Here is a 23,951-nt window from a genome sequence, read left to right on the forward strand (position 1 = left end):
TGCCCGTAGCAACCAATCATCTTCTAGAAAATGCTAAATAAATAAGATGTAGATTCTAAGAGATAGAATCTGATTGGTTGTCCATAGCAACATCCCAGCTTTAAAGAAACCTCATACTGTCTGATTACTCACACGATCTACGATTGAGCATCCGCATCTATAGGCACGGTCTTCCCTCTCTCTGGTTCCCATATAGGGAACAAATTCTCCCATAATATTTCAGGATCTTATACGTCACTAAGGGCAGGTCTCCCTGGTGGTAGATGATTGCAGATCTCGTTTTATGCTGCTGATGATTATTTAATCAGCGGCCATTAAATAATTATCATATCCTGATAGTTACAGAATCCACTGGCGCTTTTTTATCGACTTTAACGACTTTCTCTAAATGTTTTTTCTTGTTTGACCGTACAAAGCTGGAACCACACAGCAAAGCATATGACATTTGTGTAATTGGTCCAAGTGTGGCCAGTGCATGATTGACCAATAGGCTGCCTAGGGTGCCAGGACAGGGGGGACTGTCCAGGAATTGCAGATGACTGCCGGGGAATATAATGAGGGCCTAATTGATCCCATGCTTGTTAGCTATCGCCTGTCCCGATGTACTGTGAGTGGTAAAGTTCTTAAGGTGACTGCCAGATGGCTGTGCCAATGTAACTTACTGATGCCACCATTACTTTATGTACATTGTGCTACAGCGCCAGCTGGGCAGCCTAACGCCAAAGCCTCCTTCAGCATTAGATCCTACATGCCAGCTGTATAACCACCATTACATGCACATGGGCAGTATGACTGGCGAGTCCCTGAGTGCCCATACACGTGTGTATAGCAGCATTACATGCACATGGGCAGTATGACTGGCCGGTCCCTGATCGCCCATACACGTGTGTATAGCAGCATTACATGCACATGGGCAGTATGACTGGCGGGTCCCTGAGCGCCCATACACGCGTGTATAGCAGCATTACATGCACATGGGCAGTATGACTGGTGAGTCCCTGATCGCCCATACACGTGTGTATAGCAGCATTACATGCACATGGGCAGTATGACTGGTGAGTCCCTGATCGCCCATACACGTGTGTAGCAGCATTACATGTACAGGGCAGTATGACTGGCGAGTCCCTGATCGCCCATACACGTGTGTATAGCAGCATTACATACACATGGGCAGTATGACTGGTGAGTCCCTGATCGCCCATACACGTGTGTATAGCAGCATTACATGCACATGGGCAGTATGACTGGCGAGTCCTTGAGCGCCCATACACGTGTGTATAGCAGCATTACATACACATGGGCAGTATGACTGGTGAGTCCCTGATCGCCCATACACGTTTGTGTATAGCAGCATTACATGCACATGGGCAGTATGACTGGTGAGTCCCTGAGCACCCATACACGTGTGTATAGCAGCATTACATGTACATGGGCAGTATGACTGGTGTGTCCCTGAGCACCCATACACGTGTGTATAGCAGCATTACATGCACATGGGCGGTATGACTGGTGAGTCCCTGATCGCCCATACACGTGTGTATAGCAGCATTACATGCACATGGGCAGTATGACTGGTGAGTCCCTGATCGCCCATACACGTGTGTATAGCAGCATTACATGCACATGGGCAGTATGACTGGTGAGTCCCTGATCGCCCATACGCGTGTGTATAGCAGCATTACATAAACATGGGCAGTATGACTGGCGTGTCCCTGATCGCCCATACACGTGTGTATAGCAGCATTACATGCACATGGGCAGTATGACTGGTGAGTCCCTGATCGCCCATACGCGTGTGTATAGCAGCATTACATAAACATGGGCAGTATGACTGGTGTGTCCCTGATCGCCCATACACGTGTGTGTATAGCAGCATTACATACACATGGGCAGTATGACTGGCGTGTCCCTGATCGCCCATACACGTGTGTATAGCAGCATTACATGCACATGGGCAGTATGACTGGCGAGACCCTGATCGCCCATACACGTGTGTATAGCAGCATTACATGCACATGGGCGGTATGACTGGTGAGTCCCTGATCGCCCATACACGTGTGTATAGCAGCATTACATACACATGGGCAGTATGACTGGCGTGTCCCTGAGCGCCCATACACGTGTGTATAGCAGCATTATATACACATGGGCAGTATGACTGGCGAGTCCCTGATCGCCCATACACGTGTGTATAGCAGCATTACATGCACATGGGTGGTATGACTGGTGAGTCCCTGATCGCCCATACACGTGTGTATAGCAGCATTACATGCACATGGGCAGTATGACTGGTGAGTCCCTGATCGCCCATACACGTGTGTATAGCAGCATTACATACACATGGGCAGTATGACTGGTGAGTCCCTGAGCGCCCATACACGTGTGTATAGCAGCATTACATGCACATGGGCAGTATGACTGGCGAGTCCCTGATCGCCCATACACGTGTGTATAGCAGCATTACATACACATGGGCAGTATGACTGGCGAGTCCCTGAGCGCCCATACACCTGTGTATAGCAGCATTACATGCACATGGGCAGTATGACTGGTGAGTCCCTGATCGCCCATACACGTGTGTATAGCAGCATTACATGCACATGGACAGTATGACTGGTGAGTCCCTGAGTGCCCATACACGTGTGTATAGCAGCATTACATGCACATGGGCAGTATGACTGGCGGGTCCCTGAGCGCCCATACACGTGTGTATAGCAGCATTACATGCACATGGGCAGTATGACTGGTGAGTCCCTGATCGCCCATACACGTGTGTAGCAGCATTACATGTACATGGGCAGTATGACTGGCGAGTCCCTGATCGCCCATACACGTGTGTATAGCAGCATTACATACACATGGGCAGTATGACTTGTGAGTCCCTGATCGCCCATACACGTGTGTATAGCAGCATTACATACACATGGGCAGTATGACTGGCGAGTCCTTGAGCGCCCATACACGTGTGTATAGCAGCATTACATACACATGGGCAGTATGACTGGTGAGTCCCTGATCGCCCATACACGTGTGTATAGCAGCATTACATACACATGGGCAGTATGACTGGCGTGTCCCTGATCGCCCATACACGTGTGTATAGCAGCATTATATACACATGGGCAGTATGACTGGCGAGTCCCCGATCGCCCATACACGTGTGTATAGCAGCATTACATGCACATGGGCAGTATGACTGGCGAGTCCTTGAGCGCCCATGCACGTTTGTATAGCAGCATTACATGCACATGGGCAGTATGACTGGTGAGTCCCTGATCGCCCATACACGTGTGTATAGCAGCATTACATACACATGGGCAGTATGACTGGCGTGTCCCTGATCGCCCATACACGTGTGTATAGCAGCATTATATACACATGGGCAGTATGACTGGCGAGTCCCCGATCGCCCATACACGTGTGTATAGCAGCATTACATGCACATGGGCAGTATGACTGGCGAGTCCTTGAGCGCCCATACACGTGTGTATAGCAGCATTACATACACATGGGCAGTATGACTGGCGTGTCCCTGATCGCCCATACACGTGTGTATAGCAGCATTACATGCACATGGGCAGTATGACTGGCGGTCCCTGATCGCCCATACACGTGTGTATAGCAGCATTACATGCACATGGGCAGTATGACTGGTGAGTCCCTGATCGCCCATACACGTGTGTATAGCAGCATTACATAAACATGGGCAGTATGACTGGTGAGTCCCTGATCGCCCATACACGTGTGTGTATAGCAGCATTATATACACATGGGCAGTATGACTGGCGAGTCCCTGAGTGCCCATACACGTGTGTATAGCAGCATTACATACACATGGGCAGTATGACTGGCGTGTCCCTGATCGCCCATACACGTGTGTATAGCAGCATTACATGCACATGGGCAGTATGACTGGCGGGTCCCTGATCGCCCATACACGTGTGTATAGCAGCATTACATGCACATGGGCAGTATGACTGGTGAGTCCCTGATCGCCCATACACGTGTGTATAGCAGCATTACATGCACATGGGCAGTATGACTGGTGAGTCCCTGAGTGCCCATACACGTGTGTATAGCAGCATTACATGCACATGGGCAGTATGACTGGCGGGTCCCTGAGCGCCCATACACGTGTGTATAGCAGCATTACATGCACATGGGCAGTATGACTGGTGAGTCCCTGATCGCCCATACACGTGTGTAGCAGCATTACATGTACATGGGCAGTATGACTGGCGAGTCCCTGATCGCCCATACACGTGTGTATAGCAGCATTACATACACATGGGCAGTATGACTTGTGAGTCCCTGATCGCCCATACACGTGTGTATAGCAGCATTACATACACATGGGCAGTATGACTGGCGAGTCCTTGAGCGCCCATACACGTGTGTATAGCAGCATTACATACACATGGGCAGTATGACTGGTGAGTCCCTGATCGCCCATACACGTGTGTATAGCAGCATTACATACACATGGGCAGTATGACTGGCGAGTCCCCGATCGCCCATACACGTGTGTATAGCAGCATTACATGCACATGGGCAGTATGACTGGCGAGTCCTTGAGCGCCCATACACGTTTGTATAGCAGCATTACATGCACATGGGCAGTATGACTGGTGAGTCCCTGATCGCCCATACACGTGTGTATAGCAGCATTACATAAACATGGGCAGTATGACTGGTGAGTCCCTGATCGCCCATACACGTGTGTGTATAGCAGCATTATATACACATGGGCAGAATGACTGGCGAGTCCCTGAGTGCCCATACACGTGTGTATAGCAGCATTACATACACATGGGCAGTATGACTGGCGTGTCCCTGATCGCCCATACACGTGTGTATAGCAGCATTACATGCACATGGGCAGTATGACTGGCGGGTCCCTGATCGCCCATACACGTGTGTATAGCAGCATTACATGCACATGGGCAGTATGACTGGTGAGTCCCTGATCGCCCATACACGTGTGTATAGCAGCATTACATGCACATGGGCAGTATGACTGGCGGGTCCCTGAGCGCCCATACACGTGTGTATAGCAGCATTACATGCACATGGGCAGTATGACTGGTGAGTCCCTGATCGCCCATACACGTGTGTAGCAGCATTACATGTACATGGGCAGTATGACTGGCGAGTCCCTGATCGCCCATACACGTGTGTATAGCAGCATTACATAAACATGGGCAGTATGACTGGTGAGTCCCTGATCGCCCATACACGTGTGTGTATAGCAGCATTATATACACATGGGCAGAATGACTGGCGAGTCCCTGAGTGCCCATACACGTGTGTATAGCAGCATTACATACACATGGGCAGTATGACTGGCGAGTCCTTGAGCGCCCATACACGTGTGTATAGCAGCATTACATACACATGGGCAGTATGACTGGTGAGTCCCTGATCGCCCATACACGTGTGTATAGCAGCATTACATGCACATGGGCAGTATGACTGGTGAGTCCCTGAGCACCCATACACGTGTGTATAGCAGCATTACATGTACATGGGCAGTATGACTGGTGTGTCCCTGAGCACCCATACACGTGTGTATAGCAGCATTACATAAACATGGGCAGTATGACTGGCGAGTCCCTGATCGCCCATACACGTGTGTATAGCAGCATTACATGCACATGGGCGGTATGACTGGTGAGTCCCTGATCGCCCATACACGTGTGTATAGCAGCATTACATAAACATGGGCAGTATGACTGGTGTGTCCCTGATCGCCCATACACGTGTGTGTATAGCAGCATTATATACACATGGGCAGTATGACTGGCGAGTCCCTGAGTGCCCATACACGTGTGTATAGCAGCATTACATACACATGGGCAGTATGACTGGCGTGTCCCTGATCGCCCATACACGTGTGTATAGCAGCATTATATACACATGGGCAGTATGACTGGCGAGTCCCCGATCGCCCATACACGTGTGTATAGCAGCATTACATGCACATGGGCAGTATGACTGGTGAGTCCTTGAGCGCCCATACACGTGTGTATAGCAGCATTACATGCACATGGGCAGTATGACTGGCGGGTCCCTGATCGCCCATACACGTGTGTATAGCAGCATTACATGCACATGGGCAGTATGACTGGTGAGTCCCTGATCGCCCATACACGTGTGTATAGCAGCATTACATGCACATGGGCAGTATGACTGGCGAGTCCCTGAGCGCCCATACACGTGTGTATAGCAGCATTACATACACATGGGCAGTATGACTGGCGTGTCCCTGATCGCCCATACACGTGTGTATAGCAGCATTATATACACATGGGCAGTATGACTGGCGAGTCCCCGATCGCCCATACACGTGTGTATAGCAGCATTACATGCACATGGGCAGTATGACTGGTGAGTCCTTGAGCGCCCATACACGTGTGTATAGCAGCATTACATGCACATGGGCAGTATGACTGGCGGGTCCCTGATCGCCCATACACGTGTGTATAGCAGCATTACATGCACATGGGCAGTATGACTGGTGAGTCCCTGAGCGCCCATACACGTGTGTATAGCAGCATTACATACACATGGGCAGTATGACTGGCGAGTCCCTGAGCGCCCATACACGTGTGTATAGCAGCATTACATACACATGGGCAGTATGACTGGTGAGTCCCTGATCGCCCATACACGTGTGTATAGCAGCATTACATGTACATGGGCAGTATGACTGGTGTGTCCCTGAGCACCCATACACGTGTGTATAGCAGCATTACATAAACATGGGCAGTATGACTGGTGTGTCCCTGATCGCCCATACACGTGTGTGTATAGCAGCATTATATACACATGGGCAGTATGACTGGCGAGTCCCTGATCGCCCATACACGTGTGTATAGCAGCATTACATGCACATGGGCAGTATGACTGGCGAGTCCCTGAGTGCCCATACACGTGTGTATAGCAGCATTATATACACATGGGCAGTATGACTGGCGAGTCCCTGATCGCCCATACACGTGTGTATAGCAGCATTACATGCACATGGGCGGTATGACTGGTGAGTCCCTGATCGCCCATACACGTGTGTATAGCAGCATTATATACACATGGGCAGTATGACTGGCGAGTCCCTGATCGCCCATACACGTGTGTATAGCAGCATTACATAAACATGGGCAGTATGACTGGTGTGTCCCTGATCGCCCATACACGTGTGTGTATAGCAGCATTATATACACATGGGCAGTATGACTGGCGAGTCCCTGAGTGCCCATACACGTGTGTATAGCAGCATTACATACACATGGGCAGTATGACTGGCGTGTCCCTGATCGCCCATACACGTGTGTATAGCAGCACTATATACACATGGGCAGTATGACTGGCGAGTCCCCGATCGCCCATACACGTGTGTATAGCAGCATTACATGCACATGGGCAGTATGACTGGTGAGTCCTTGAGCGCCCATACACGTGTGTATAGCAGCATTACATGCACATGGGCAGTATGACTGGCGGGTCCCTGATCGCCCATACACGTGTGTATAGCAGCATTACATGCACATGGGCAGTATGACTGGCGAGTCCCTGAGTGCCCATACACGTGTGTATAGCAGCATTACATGCACATGGGCAGTATGACTGGCGGGTCCCTGATCGCCCATACACGTGTGTATAGCAGCATTACATAAACATGGGCAGTATGACTGGCGAGTCCCTGAGTGCCCATACACGTGTGTATAGCAGCATTACATGCACATGGGCAGTATGACTGGTGAGTCCCTGAGCGCCCATACACGTGTGTATAGCAGCATTACATGCACATGGGCAGTATGACTGGTGAGTCCCTGAGCGCCCATACACGTGTGTGTATAGCAGCATTATATACACATGGGCAGTATGACTGGCGAGTCCCTGAGTGCCCATACACGTGTGTATAGCAGCATTACATACACATGGGCAGTATGACTGGCGTGTCCCTGATCGCCCATACACGTGTGTATAGCAGCATTACATACACATGGGCAGTATGACTGGTGAGTCCCTGATCGCCCATACACGTGTGTATAGCAGCATTACATGCACATGGGCAGTATGACTGGTGAGTCCCTGATCGCCCATACACGTGTGTATAGCAGCATTACATAAACATGGGCAGTATGACTGGTGAGTCCCTGATCGCCCATACACGTGTGTGTATAGAAGCATTATATACACATGGGCAGTATGACTGGCGAGTCCCTGAGTGCCCATACACGTGTGTATAGCAGCATTATATACACATGGGCAGTATGACTGGCGAGTCCCCGATCGCCCATACACGTGTGTATAGCAGCATTACATACACATGGGCAGTATGACTGGTGAGTCCCTGATCGCCCATACACGTGTGTGTATAGCAGCATTACATACACATGGGCAGTATGACTGGCGTGTCCCTGATCGCCCATACACGTGTGTATAGCAGCATTACATACACATGGGCAGTATGACTGGCGTGTCCCTGATCGCCCATACACGTGTGTATAGCAGCATTACATACACATGGGCAGTATGACTGGCGTGTCCCTGATCGCCCATACACGTGTGTATAGCAGCATTACATACACATGGGCAGTATGACTGGCGAGTCCCTGATCGCCCATACACGTGTGTTTTTCAGCATTACAAGGGGAGCTACATGTGTATTAGAACCTTTAACCAGGCCGTGAGTATGCAATCTAGTTCATAAAGCATTGAGTTATTGCTTCGTGTATGGGCGGCTTCATTGTTTAATGTAAATTTTCCTATCGACAACAAAACAATTGTTTACTAACTTTATACTTCTACTAATGATCATTTAGAGTGCACCTATCGTCATCCTGCGCCATCTGTTTCCATCTTTTACTTAGCGGCATCAAAGTATCAGGGCAAAGAGTTGAGTTTGTTAACAGCAACAAAATATTCAAGTTTAAGGTTAATGGAAATTTCTCCACCCAGTACTATAGTAGAGTTTTATAAATTGGAATGTCCTCCTATATTTATTTGATTTAATATTGAAGTGAAGAGGAGGAAATTGGTAGCATTACCATCAGAGATATTTCACTTAAACCTAATATTTATTGCAGAATATTTTCACTTAGGATATTGAACTACTGTATGTGTGCTAAACTAAATTACATTGAAAGTGTTAAAAAAATGATTGCTTTATGTTATTCGTGCCAATGCTTCTCGGTAAATGCATAGGGCAGTGGGTTATGGTAAACATCCCAGCACCTTATGTGTGTGTACCTCTAGCATATACCTTTAACTAAACTTAATAATAAACCTGAAATAAAGACTCGGAGACATAGGTTTGGCAGAAATTGTTAGCTAATTTATTATTTGAAATATTTAAGCTAGTTTGATTTATTTAAACTAATTTAAATAAATGGTGGTCAAGAAAGAACGGCTACTAAACTAAACTCCACCCCCAAACTCAGCATACCTAATCAAAACTACCCTACCAAGCGGAATCCACTCGACCTACTGCATTGACTACCCCCCAGCTGGGTGGTCTCGCTGCCCCCGAGCGGGTGATCGAGCGAAAGGCCTAAGTCAATGAATAGGCGAGCGCACCGAAAACAATCTATGTACGTTGCATCAACAGGTAGTGAAGGCTAAAATCTATTAACCTGCCGTTCTTTCCCACCTATCAGCCAACGCGATTAAAACACCCAAAGAAAATACCCCCCCCATTATTGAAAACAAGGGAAGGGAGGGAGGGAAAACTCAGCAGGAAAGAGAGGAAGACTCCTCCCTTTCCTGCCCTAATGTTCAGCTAACTCTGCCATTTCCAGATACCTTATTGGATCCCCGAGTCACATGCTTCCCAAGGGTCACACACACACAGCCTTGGATTTTTAACCCATTCCATGCCTATTGCTGGCATTACATTAATCATATGTGTAGGTGTCTATGTATGTGTACACATTACCATTACAGGCCACTCGACGGACCAAATTACTCCTTTGTGTGCTAAAAGATGTCATAACAGAAAGTGAAAACAATTTTTGCACGGTCACTGATCTATTTGTTTTAAGCATGCTGTATGTCGAGTGAGGGAGCTGTGAAGACAGAGATAAGAGATAGGAACAGATATGGATTGTGGTGGAGAGTTCGTGGGCTACAAAACTTACACCGCTCAAAGTGAAAGTGAAAACCGTCACAGCTTAAAGTGAAAGTACATTGCAGAAGTCGTCATTTTGATGGGCTTTTGACTAGAAAATATATGAATATACTTACCTCAAGAGTGAGTGAGTGAGTGACCGGCACCGAGGGGAATAGTCTCAGCCACTCACAGTTGTATAAGTTTTGCATAAAAAATGAATCTGTGGATCGGGGGTGGGGCTATTCTCTGTGTCGCTGCACCTTGGGGGAAAAAAATTTGGTTATGCTGTGCCTTCAATGTAGAAAACCAGCTGGTACTCCCCCCATCTATGGCAAAGTTATTCTACATTAGCCATAAACCATGATAATGAACCATCGATGTTCGATGGCCATCCTTACGGATTCATATATTTTATCTTCATTTTTCTTTTATGGCTTTTTCACTTTTACTAGTCCGCTAAATAGATTTTATGCCTTTTTTATTTAGTGATATTTGTCACGTGCAGATTATTACGCTCTAATGTGGCTAAGTGTACGTATAATATATGGCTTTCCAGTTCTGCTTAAATGGACGAAAAAAATAGATTATATTTGGAACTAACCTCCAGTGATATAAAAGACTTACAAATTATTTTTTGACTGAAAAAATCTGTGTCCGTACTGGGGCGAAGTAATGAACAAGACTATTCTGAGGGATAATTACAAATAAATCAATAATTAATGGTTCAGGAATATGTTAATAGGTTCATTATGGTGATTCACTGTTACTACCGCGCCGCATTCGCTTATAAATGTAATAGGAGTGATTACAGTCTGTTCACAGATACTTCTAAACAGCCAAGAATTATAGCCCCGGAGATTATATTGCACACCATTTTTAAACTCCGTTGATGTACAGTTGCTTTTGTTACGAGGCCGTTAGAGGCGAGAAATATTTATCCTCCCGCTTGTGTCCACAGGTGCTAACGGCCTATAAAACGGGGGCTAGTTCCGGGAGGAAGCGGCACAATTTTTTTGATGGGTTTTACAAGTCTACAAAAAAAATAAAAAGACAAAAGAAAAACAAAACAACATAACATTTAAAACGATTTGAATGTAAAAAAGAAATCAACAGATGGAAAGTAAAACTGCTATCACCGTGTGAGGGTTAGTTTAAATATGGTGTATAAATGTTATATAACGGAAATGGGCCTTTTATTTCATTGGAAAACGCTCCGAGGGAATACAAATGAAATAAACGCTTACAGCACCCTCCTCCTCGGTTATCTGTATGGCGCCTTACTGTTCTTATTAGTTACTCTATGCTCCCTACAACAGCCCTTGTCCTGCATTGCTTTGTACTGTAACTCACCTGTCTCTTGTTTCATTGGTTTATGCACTTTCTAAGGCTCGGAGGAACCCTTTTGGTGCCATCAAAATAAAAAGATAATCATTCCATACTAAGCAGTTGAGTAAAGTACAATAAAACGGTATCCAGTCAGCAGGTCGACAATTTCTAGGTTGACCACTAATGGTCAGCAATGAGTAGGTCCACACCTAAGAATAGTTGACATACACAGGGTTGACATTGACAAAATTGACACAATCAAAAGTTCGATCAATAGTGTGCGAGCCATGTGAGGGGATGCAGTACACTTAAACAGAATTCATGTCGACATAGACACCCAAAAATGTGAAAAACTCATGTTGACATTTTGGCTGTGTCGACTTGCTGTGATCTAGTTTATGTTGACCTGGTCACTGTTGCCCATCTATACCATAACTGAGAAATACTCCCGTAAATGTAATTACAGCATAACATTTCATAAAGTAGTTACAAGCGGGGTAGACTAAAGGTGGCCATACACACGCAGATTTATCTTCAGATCGGGCTGGTTGGAACAAAAACATGGCTACGGATGAGAGCAAATGACAGTTGACCATTTGCTTGGAAATGCTGGAGAACTGACAAACTGTCACTCATCCATAACCATGTTTTTGTTCCAACCAGCCAGATCTGAAGATAAATCTTACTAGTGTATGGGCACCTTAAGAGGAGTCAATTTATTAAGATGGGAGTTCTACTGAAGATGGGAAGTTTCCCTAAGCAACCAAAGAGATCTTATTTATTTTGCATCTTCTAGAACAGGCATGTCAAAACTGTGGCCCTCCAGCTGTTGTGAAACTACACATCCCAGCATGCCTTGCCATAGTTTTAGCATTCCCTAATAGCGAAACTGTGGAAAAGCATGATGGGACTTGTAGTTTCACAACAGCTGGAGGGCCATAGTTTGGACATGCCTGTTCTAGAAGATAATATATAGCATCTGATTGGTTTCTGTGGGCAACATCCCATCTTCAGTAGAACCCTTATCTTATAAAATTTACCTTGGAATGGAGAGACATGGGATGTAAGGTAGAGAGGGACCTGCTCAGTTACGTCAGTAGTAGGGGACATGCCTGGGCTGCAGCAAGCAGAAGGGCACCCACAGCAATCACTGCTGCTAGACTATGAGACGGGACCCACTGGTGAACGCTGATGCTGCAGGTGGCTGAATCTCGCGAGTCTGACACTGATCCACCGGTCATTGTCTGTCGCACAACGTAGCTGGAACCCTACCAATGATCGACGGGCTCCGGTCCATGTCTGCCATGCCTAGGCTCTTCAGTGGAGTCTGCATCAATGACACTGCGCCAGTTTGCGTACCAGGTTTTCTCTCAAAAAGTTGTATCAGAAAACTGACCCATATGTATGTAGCTGGGCATTGGAGCGATGGCAGGCAGCACATCCCTGCAATGTCCGACGGCACAACTCGCACAATTGGACGCCCCCTTTACATTTCCCACCACAATCACACACACACACCAGAACCAGTTACAGTGAGTAATCCTTAAACTTGCCAACCAGGGAATACTTTTCTTTTTACTTTTTGATTTATGAAAGCGGTGTTTGGAATAGGCTTCAGCTTAGCCATTATATTATCTAGACCTAACCCGCTTGTACAGTTTTACAGGTGGCGAAAAAAATCTCACTGGACCTCACCGTGAAACCGGAAAACATTTCTCACAATGAATCTACTTTCCATAACTTAAAATATAGCAGGAATAACAGAAGACGTGAGTTTGTTGACTTATATAGCAAAACATGTAAGCAATACAAATAGCAAACAGATCAATATCTTCTGCAATACGTCTCCCCCGGGATCTATAACATGGGAATGGAAACATAAATTGCAGCTCCTCACGTGGCAGTTAAGTATCACTACAGGATTAATTACCCAATTATTGACTAGGGTTTTTTTTTTAAACGAAGGCGCTAAAGCTTATTAGGTTTTAGTAACGGTTATGAATAGATTGTAATCTTTTTAGGATAATCAATATGTAATTGTGTTTCTTTGGAAAAACCAAATCAACAAGGCAGGATCCTCTCTTCGCGGACGAACGCGCCCCTTCCGCGTCTTCCAGCTGACACGCCACATTTTCGAAACTTCTTTATTTATATTGCAGACTTTTAAAATGAACCACACAGCGACAATTTTAATAAAGTGATTACAGCACGTCTCCATAAAAGTTGTTGATGCACACTGATTTCTCTCTTTTTAATAAGCTTTCGCAAGGAAGATGGGGAGGTCTGGTAATATTAAATTTTCTTTACTGCACACAAGTAACTTGTTCGAGTACAAAGGAAAATGCCATGTCAGTCATATATAAACTCAGCGGCCATCCTAATGGCACATTATACCGCCGCCTGAGTTTTATGTCATTAGTTTAGTATGACTTTTCGTTCCCAGAGAATAAAGTTTATTTCAGGTTATTAAAATATTAGCGATGCTGCTTGTTAATGGGGACTCAAGTTTTTTAATTATTTTTTTTTTTTCATTTTTATTTATTTATATTAAATTATTTTGTGCCGTTAAATTTCATTATACGTCGTATTGTTCAGGAGAAGAAGCGGTCGCAGTCATAATTGGGGATGAGTAGATTACCAACAGCAGGGGTGTTCAAAATGCGACCCTCCAACTGTTGTAGTTATATATTGTTCCCAGCATGCCCTGTTACTGTTTTAGCATTCCCTAATAGCAGAACAGTGGCAGGGCATTCTGGGATGTGTGTTTCCACAACAGCTAGAAGGCTGCATGTTGAGCAACACTGTTAATTCAAGTGGCGTGTTTTTATTTGCCGCTTTAAATGGCTAGATGATGTGGGGAATCTGCAGTGCCCTGCAAAATTAAACTCCGCCCCCAGGTTGAGGCCAACCATGTGGGGAAAAAGGTTGCGCGGAGCAGACCACTTGGTGTGACGGGGGTGGTGCTATACAGCATCACTCTTTCCCTATGTACGATTAATTTAGTTATTGCAAATCTAGTACCCTATTTTGTTTTCATATTTCCTTGACCCCAGTAGGCACCTATTCAATCTAGTATAGTATATATCACAACATATGCCCTTTAATCAGTACATTACCAGAGCCCTTTATCAGGGCTGCCACTAGAAATTGTGGGGCCCGGGACTGATTTCTAGACTGCCCCCCCTCATTACAGCCCAGCTCTTGGGGGAAGCAGAGAAGTGCAGCCCCCCTACCCCCCTTCTGCTGTGTTGCCTGCACTCAGTGTGCTGAATGAAGCCTATTGCTCCTGGAGCACAGGTGTCTTCACCTCCAGACGCTGGCGGCCATTTAAAATATAGCGCCAACATGTAAGCCAATTGGGGCTTGCAGTCTGGCAGCCAATCAGAGTGGTGCTGCATTTTAATTGGCCACCTACGTCCAGAGGTGTAGAAGCCTGCACTTCAGAAGCAGGGGTTCGTTCAGCGCACTGAGCGCAGGCACTACAGCAGAGGCAGTCGCGGGGGGTCCAGTGGGCCGAATTAGTGGCCCAGACCCTTCCCTCTCTGTCAGAGATGCCGGGCCGGGGACAGCTGTTCCCACAGTACACACCTGATGGCGGCCCTGCCCTTTATTAATGCTCCTATTATCTCCTGCCTAGACTATTGCAACCTTCTGCTAACTGGGCTTCTGCTCACCCATCTTTCCACTGTAAGGGGGTTATTCTGTAAGGCTCGGTAAGCAGCGAAAATCGCTGCTTACCGAGTGCTCGAACGATTGCCCCCACGACCGCCGAATACCGTCAGTTCTCGTTCTGTGACATTAGTCGCCCGTCCCCTGCAGGCATCAACGCACTTGCATTCCTGGGTGTTCCTATCGGTGAGCCCTGTTTCTGCCCCCGGCCCTCCTCACAACAACTTTCCCAGCGAGTGTGTAACTAGAGACTGTAATGTAGTTGTCTTCTAGCTCAGTTGTGCATCAGTGCCTCCCACTTCTCTTTCCTCTCTGGTTAGAGCCTGTTTGTCCTGTTCTCTGTATGGAGTAGTACACACCGTTGTAGGAAATGTTCAGTTTCTTATCAATTTCTTGCATGGAATAGCCCCCATGGTGTGTTATTATGGAGTGGGAGGGAATTCTAATATACATCTTTCATACACTGAGCCGCTTTTAGCACATCATTCAAATTTGTAGTCTTTTGGAATAGACCTGGGATTGTTCTAGCCGCATTGCGTCCAGCGATCCATGAAGTAAAGTGCTTCCAGTGTACGTCCGATCAAGGGATGCCTGACCTGCTTCGTCTGATGCTGCTTCGTCCTCTTACTCTGACCGGTAAACTGTCTCGATTCTTCTTGGACTTGGTTTCTCTCACAATTATTATATCATCGACTTAACTGCTACGGTGTGGTAGCGCCACTTGAGTCATCTTTGACTTTTGAACGACTTTTGTCTGACACAGCACAAGGAGTGATCTTCCACTCACACAGGATGAGATAAGAGGTCTGCAGTAAAAAAAAAATGGTATAAATGTTTCATGACATCTCTTTAAATAATACCACAACACCTGTTTTGGGCATTCGGAAATATCCACGGCGAGTGTGCCAGGTGCAATCCAATTAGGCGCTGAACAATTTCTTCCCCATAAAAGATAGCAGTTTAGGTGTGATTATATCAGAGCTTATTGAAGATAACATACCTCGGTGTAATTTTCTAAGAAAAAGAGAGGAGAGCCGGCAGAAAGGACTTGTCATTGTGATTGATGCTGATTCCGAGGATGAAAGTGTTTTTGCACTGATCAGGCATACTTCATTCTCCGCTAAATGCAATACCCTTTCCTGGTTCTAAGGAGACATTGATTAAAAGGATTTTTTTTTACAGGGATTATTTACAATGTCTGCTGTTTAATTAGACACGATTTAGGAATACGGGTACACAAGTAGCAAAGCCGTTCCTAAATTGCTGTTTCTTTTGTGATGACAACTGTGATAGTTTAGAGGGTTCGCGGTACCTGTTTGAAGTTCTCTCAATCAAATTTACAATCGCACAACAGAAATACCAATGTTTATAGATTCTAACTGAGGTAACTCAAAGGAAGCCCATGTTTAAATATAGTAACGGAATAAGGACGCGGCGTGCATGATAAATTTGTTATTTTAGAAAAAAATAGAAAACATTTAATACTATTTTAAAAAAAAATTGAAATCCAACCGGTTAAATTTGTGCTGTGGCCTATCGGTCATACTTGCGTTCTCTCCCAGAATGCAAAGGGAGAATATACAAACTCTACACAGGGTCACGGTGGGAATCAAACGCATGGCCTCAGTGCTTCAAGGCCGTCCGATACAGAATTTACAACCTGTAAATATTGAAATAAAAAATGTATCTTATTGATACCGTTTTACGTACCTCCGTGTTGCTTCTAATCAACACACTTTTGTTCGTAATGAGGACGTCTAAGCCTTGCCATATCCTTCTATTCTCTAGAGGTGAGAGCGGTTTCCAATATATCTATGTGATAACAAGGAAGATAAATGTGTCTTCATTCTGGAATGGAAACTAGAATAGAAAGGTTGAGAGTTTTTGAGAGCACTTCGGCCTCTTCAGCATATGTGGCTTTCATTACTGCGGTCTCTGACCTTGCTGAAGAAATTCCATGATACGTGCGCACATGCCGTTCCATGTAATTGTCCCAGCGAGCGATGGAACATTGTGGGTGCTGATTTAAAATAAAGACGTGTACTAGAAAATACTGATTGCTAAATTGCTCTTAATTCTAGCAAACGACGTCTTTCGAAAATAAATAAGCGAAAACGAAGGACGTCAACTTTCTGTTCTTCGGCTGGAAATTGACAAAACAAAGAGGTCCTCGTCCTTACTAGATATATAAGCAAATTGAGGCTTCAGGAGAAATGATTTGCGTTGATCGTTCTTGGAATGCACATTTCCAGTTCATTGAGCAGCGGTGTAATGATTATCTGATTCCATTACCTGTAATTTACTTCAGTGGTAAGAAGCCTCTTTGTAATGCAGTGGTTTCTCTGCCGGAGAATAAGTAGGGCTTGTCCTCGTGTACTATCTGAGCAATGCAATGCACTGAAAAGACGGTTCACTATACTGTGACTTTAATACCAACACAATTCCAAGTCCCAGGCAAAGCTTCTCAACATAACTTGCCGTGAGAAGAGGCTGCTCACATCTTACACCATTTTAACATCTATACAAAATCACTTGCACACATGTAAATAAATAAATATGTGCAACATTACTTGCCTTCCCTCCCGGAATAGCCAGGAGGCTCCCGAAAATTGGGTCCCCCTCCTGGCTCTCTGGAAGGGTGTGCAAGCCTTCTGCATGCCCCTGCATTCCCATTGGCTCTCACATCTACCTACCCCGCCAGTAAAAAACAGTGATTCAATTGCATAATTTTAGCCCCATCCCCTCCGCGTACACCCACCAATCAGAGGATTTTTTCATTGGGAGTGGGGCTTAATGATTAAGAAAATGATTTTAATGTCAGACTAGATAGTTAAATGCATGTAGGTCAGCACAGTGTAGGGCAGATGCTAGTACACACTGAAAGCAGGTGTGTAGGCTGTAGAGACAGATTGGAACCTTAACGTGAGCCCGAAATCTGTTATGAAAGTAACATCATGTAAGCTGGACCAATTGAATTGTATGTAGGCCAACCACAAAAAAGAGCCCATTGATTCTGCCAGTCTATACTCAAAACGTATACAGTGACCGCTATACAATACAGGAAACAACCCAGTAATTTCAATAAAATTCAGAGAATAATCTTGTTACCCCCATACCATACAGTGAGCATCCCTAACAGGCTACAATGCAGTGAACATCATTCTAACTTCCATATATACAGTATAACACAGAGGACATCCCTAGCATCCCCATGTCATTTAGAGAACATAGCAATTAAAGTCGCACCAGTGACAACCAAAAATACAATACAGAAGGCATTCCAGTGATCACCTTACCACACAGACATCATTCTAGGAATGTATCTTAGTGTATGACAGGGGTTTCCAAACTTTTTCGAATCACGGCACCCTAAAGTATCAGACATTTTTTTAGTGGCACAATTAGGCCAAGAATTTCTTATTGAGTACTTTAGGGGAAAAAATGAAATGAAATACATTCTGTTTTATATGTCATGCTTATCATCAGTTATATGGTGTGGAACTGGATTCACTTCTGTTTGCCAACATAATTTATGATAAGAAGCCAAAAGCATAGATTTTGTTGATTAAATTGACCATAAATATTTTGAATTGGCCCTTCAGAAAAACACCCCAGGGCACCCCTGCAAGTTCTCCGCTGCACCCCAGGGTGCCACTGCACACATTTTGGGAACCACTTGTGTATGATATACCATACAGAAAGCATCCTAGCGACTGGTCTAGAACTGAGGGCATTTTAGTGATCACCATGTAATGTTGCAGTTTTTTGTCAAGATATTTATCCATAATTAACCCCTCAACAAAAAAAACATGAACTTCTCTAGCATCATAGAGACAACCAAGTTCAACATTAATTTTATAGCCATTAACTCCCTCATCCATAGTGTTAATTAAACCGCATATCCCTTCAAATTAATGTTGATGACAGCAACTTTAGATTGGAGATCGGGTGCAATAAACAACAGAATTACCCCAATGGGTTTAGTGGGTGGGACTAGCACCGGGTGCACTGTCGCCCTGCTATGGCACAGATGTAACAGGCTGCCCACTGCCCATCGCATACCATGCTTAGTGGTGTGTGATATGATATTCATTTTAAAGTAACAGGAGTGCTTGTAGTGTGGCGAGCACAGCGAGCCACCGAGCCGGAAGCGTGGCGAACGCACGCGGAATACAAGACCAAAGCGTGGCGAGCGGACGCAGAATACATGTAAAGTAATCCGTGTCCACTCGCGGGGCTCGCTGTGCTCGCCACGCTTCGGGCTTGGTGGCTTGCTGCGCTCACCACAATATCTAAAATCAACTCCACGCCGACGTGGATAGTGGGGTTATGAAAAGGTCGGAGGACGCGTACCGCCGCCCCACGCGGGCTCGTTGCACTCGCCACGCTTCGGGTTGGCGTTGATAGTGGGGGTGGCATTGCCAATGGGGGTGCATTTAACATTGAAAGCACCCTTCAGGGTGCTTGTACAATTAAAAACCGAATCGCATCGCATGCCGCTATAGTGCATGCAATGCGATGTGATTGTATAAGATGTACCACGATCAAAATATTGGGCGCCGTGCTAGGAAACAACTACCTAATAAAATATTTCCAAATAGGCTGAAGGTTGTATTTGGAAAATATCCAACACATTTTTAAGAATAAATAAAATGAAGTTTTTCAAAAGCCTGCGATTGCAGTGTAACACACGTCATTGTTGTGACCTGCAGTTTCCTTAGCAACCAACAAGTTTATCCAAGGTGATGAATATGAAGAGATGGTTGCGCCTCTGCGGCATCGGACCCGGAATTAAGTTGAGTCGGCACACAAGCTCTCTCTTCTCTTTAAACCACCCCTGTAAAGAGCTCTGCAGAACAATGGGGCAGATTTATTAAGCACAGTGAAGTGATAAAGTGGAAGGTGATAACACACCAGACAATTAATTCTTTACTGTCAGGTTACAGGTGGAGTTTAAGAAATTTAAAGAAGCTGATTGGCTGTTGGGTTATTACCAGAGGCGGAGGGTGGCTTCGGTGGAGCTCTAGCTCCAGGAGCCGAGGAGGAGAAAGGGCGTGCTGCTGGCCCCCTCTCCTCTATTGTGCCGGGAGATGGAGACGGTAGACAATGGCAGGGGAAGCGGTGCAGAGTTTCTGTCCACATGCAGATAAAGATCCAGCGCCCCTCCAAAAATGGCCACATCTTAAGAGACAGAAGCTAGAGGTGGAAATGCGCATTCTGGGAGCGCTGATGTGCTGTGGCCCTACAACCCCTGGCCACGAGCATTTAACCCTCTCTACACTACAGGGGCATTATATGTGTAAGCAGCACTACAAGGGGGTATTATATGTGTAAGCGGCACTTCAGGTGGCATTGTATGTGAAAGCAGCACTAATGGGGGCATTATGGTGTGTGTCATAATGTGACGTGGGTATTATGGATTGTGTTGTTTAATGTGTAATGGGTATTATGGTTTGACTGGCATAATGTGTAACAGGTATTAAGGAATTTGTGGCATAATGTATAATGGGCATTATGGATTTTGTGGCCTAATGTGTAATGGGCATTATGGATTGTGCGGCATAATGTGTAAGGGGCATTACGTTGTGTGGCATAATGTGTTAGAGGCATTACTATAAAAAGGAAAACTGAGAGGGGGGGGGGGGATTCCTAAACATACTTGCTCCGGGCACCTAGCTACTCCTTTGGTTATCACCTTCCACTTTATTGCTTTTCCAGGCTTCATACATGGGCCCCATAAAGTGTTTTAAATAGTAGCAGGGCTTGACAAATTATTAAAAAATCTAGGAGCCAGGATGAAAGTGTAGGAGCCAGACAAACTAAAAATAGGGGCAGTGCGCGCCGAAGGCGTGGAAAATGTTTACAACGCAATGCCTATTACACATGTCACACACCCATTACGTTATTCCACATGCCATAATGCCCACTACACGTGCCATAATGCCAATTACACATTATGCCACACACTAATGCCCATTACACATTCTACAAAACAAAGGCATGCCCATTACACATTAAGCCACACTGTAATGCCCATTACATATAATACCACATGCTGTAATGCTTAGTACATATTATGTCACATAAGTGCAGCTTACCTACACGCTCATTGCCAGGGGTTGCATGCTCGATGCCAGGGGTCAAAATGCTCTTTGCCAGGGATAGCAGGCAGGTACAGCTGGTGAAAATTCAGTTACAGGCAAACTCTCCCTCCTCCTAATAAAACACCCAGCACCTCTACCTCCCCTGGCCACACACACGCCCCAGGTAATGCCCCTCCACAGTACCACATCCCTAATGTCTGCCCCCCCCAGTAGTGACACATCCATAATGTGTTCTGTGGTTGTCGCGCAAAGGGGGGACGGAGCACCGGTGGCTGGGCAGAGGGGAGGGATGTCATGGAGGCTGGAGCTCACATGGCCCGGCGGAGGGGGGCTCTCACAAAGCTCACATGGCCTGGCGGAGGGGGGGCTCTCACAAGCTCACATGGCCTGGTAGAGGGGGGCTCTCACGGACGGAGCTCCTGCAACAATGCGGAAGGGGGACAGAGACGGAACTCCAGCGCCGGGCCATGGTGGGGGAGGGGGGCGGTCACGGAGCTCCTGCAGCCGAGTGTAAGGGGACGTAACTCCGGCTCTTAAATATTTTGACACGGGCAGCGCATCTTCGTATACCAGCCTGTGCCTGACACAGGCTGGCCGGGGAGTCGGGGACCGCGCTGCGCTGGAATGACAGGACGGGGGAGACGGGTGGTCGGGCTGCCAACGACCAGATTCTGCTTCCTCCCTCCCTGCAAAATATCTGGTCGCCAGGAAGCAGAATCTGGTCGCCGTGGCGACCTGGCCCCCGGTATTTGTCGAGCCCTGGTATACTGTATCTTTTACCCTGAAAGGAGAATGTTTATGACCAACCTACTGTAAAACGTTGTCTGTGAAGCGCAGGTTTTATAAGAAAAGTTTGCATTGACTTCATTTTAACTCCCAAATTTCATCCAAAAGACCCCGGTTTTATAATTTATGGAGGCACAATTTCATTGACTGCACCCGCTCTGTATTTTCTCACTCCTAGAAGTGACCTTTTTCTTGTGTTGAGTTTTGTAAAGAAAAATGTCATATTACTGGAATGAATCTGCTTGCAGAGGAAACGTTCCACCAAGTGTGCTTAAATGTCACTTTCTTTTCTGACCATTGTGATGAAATATCACTGGTAATACTTCTGTGTGCCCTTTTCCGTGGTTAAGTGGATGTGTCATCAGGCGTCTCCCCTGCCTGCTGTCACTAAGAGGGTAATTCAGTACAGCTCTTCGCTGCTCAGTTAATGCCACCTGTCGTATTGCTCCCCCACCTCTTCTGCCGCCAAATCCCCTCGGTAACACGCGATGGGATGTGTATGAGAACGTATCCTCTCGCATCCAGCCAATTGTAGGGGAAATAATTCAATGGTCGCTGACTGATTTCTCCTGTCAGTCGGAACTGACTTTTATTTTCGAGCACTGGGACGAAGACGGGGCTGGCGGAATCGGCCCGCCCGCGTACCCATAGGATCGCCCAGCATTTTTATGGAGACGCCCATGAAATGATGTCCGTTTTCTTGGTCCAGCCCTGTGACCACCCTCGTCCGCCTCCGGCTCTTAGCCCCTAAGATTGTGTTGCACAGTAAGAATATTTGGTACTTCTTTACTTTCACGGCGCCAGCATGGCGCCGCGCTACTTCCGGGTTACGCTCGCCACAAACTAAGTAAAATAAACGAAGTTAACGCCATGCCAACATGGATAGTTCATACCTCCACTATCCATGTTGGCATGGAGTTGATTTTAATTAGCGTGGCGAGCGTAGCGAGCCACCGAGCCCGCAGCGTGGGTGAGCGAAGCAAGCCCCGCAAGGGGACTCTGACGCGCGCCGCCATGCTGGCGCCGTGAAAGTAAAGAAGTACAGAATATTTTTTACTCCGTGTATTTTAATGACTCTTTGGGGTAAATTTACAAAAAAACTAATAAAAAGAGATGATGTTGCAAAAAGCGACCAATTAGGTTTCTGTCTGGCTCCTTTCAATGGTGCTGAGTGCTGCTCCAGGCTCTTCTGTGCTGGGCTCCCTCGCTCTGGCCTCCCTGTGGTGGGGCTCCCCTGCTCCAGGCTCTTCTGTGCTGGGCTCTCCCACTCTGGCCTCCAGGCTCCTTTTTCCCTGTGGTGGGGCTCCACTGCTCCAGGCTCTTCTGTGCTGAGCTCCCTTGCTCTGGCCTCCAGGCTCCTCAGCTCCCCGTGGTGGGGCACAGGACAGCAGCATGGAAAAATTATAAAAAATAATAATAAAAAAAGATCAAAAAGGTGTAGAGGATAGCCTGCTAGGCTGTTGCCCCCCCCCCCCCCCAGCCCCCAGTCTCCATAACAATTGCATCCCCCCCAATTCTCTGCAAGTCCCCATCAGACCATAATGACCATCAGGCAAATTAAATGTAGGATTTTGCATAATTTTAGATGCTTCTACGTTTTTTTGTTTTGTGGGAGGCTTCTTTCTTATCACTGTACCATATATATATATATATATATATATATATATATATATATATATATATATATATATATATATGAGGTAGAGGGAATTCAGGTGACACAGTTCAGCGCTAGATTGCAGTCAAGCCACCAGCTGAAAATAGGGGATGTCCGCCCTTTAAAATATTTCACTAAGTCCCAATCTGGACTGCAGCTCACTCCACAAAATCCCAGGACTCACGGGATCAAAGACAAATCTGTGGAAATACAATGACAGAGGAGCGCTCCATAGTGTAAAACTGACAAATTTTAATAAGCATACAATGCTTCGGTAAATCCTTCAAGGACTCGTACC

The 23,951-nt window shown here is 46.1% G+C and overlaps 1 protein-coding gene across 1 annotated transcript in view; it reads left to right on the top strand.

Annotated features, from left to right (window-relative positions):
- The window catches only part of SPAG16 (sperm associated antigen 16), a 713,525-nt gene that overhangs the window by 67,327 nt on the left and 622,247 nt on the right, over positions 1-23,951 (top strand). The window lies entirely within an intron of this gene.

The sequence above is a fragment of the Crinia signifera genome, chromosome 7 (assembly GCF_055691185.1).
Source record: "Crinia signifera chromosome 7, ASM5569118v1, whole genome shotgun sequence".
NCBI classification, from domain to species: Eukaryota; Metazoa; Chordata; class Amphibia; order Anura; family Myobatrachidae; genus Crinia; species Crinia signifera.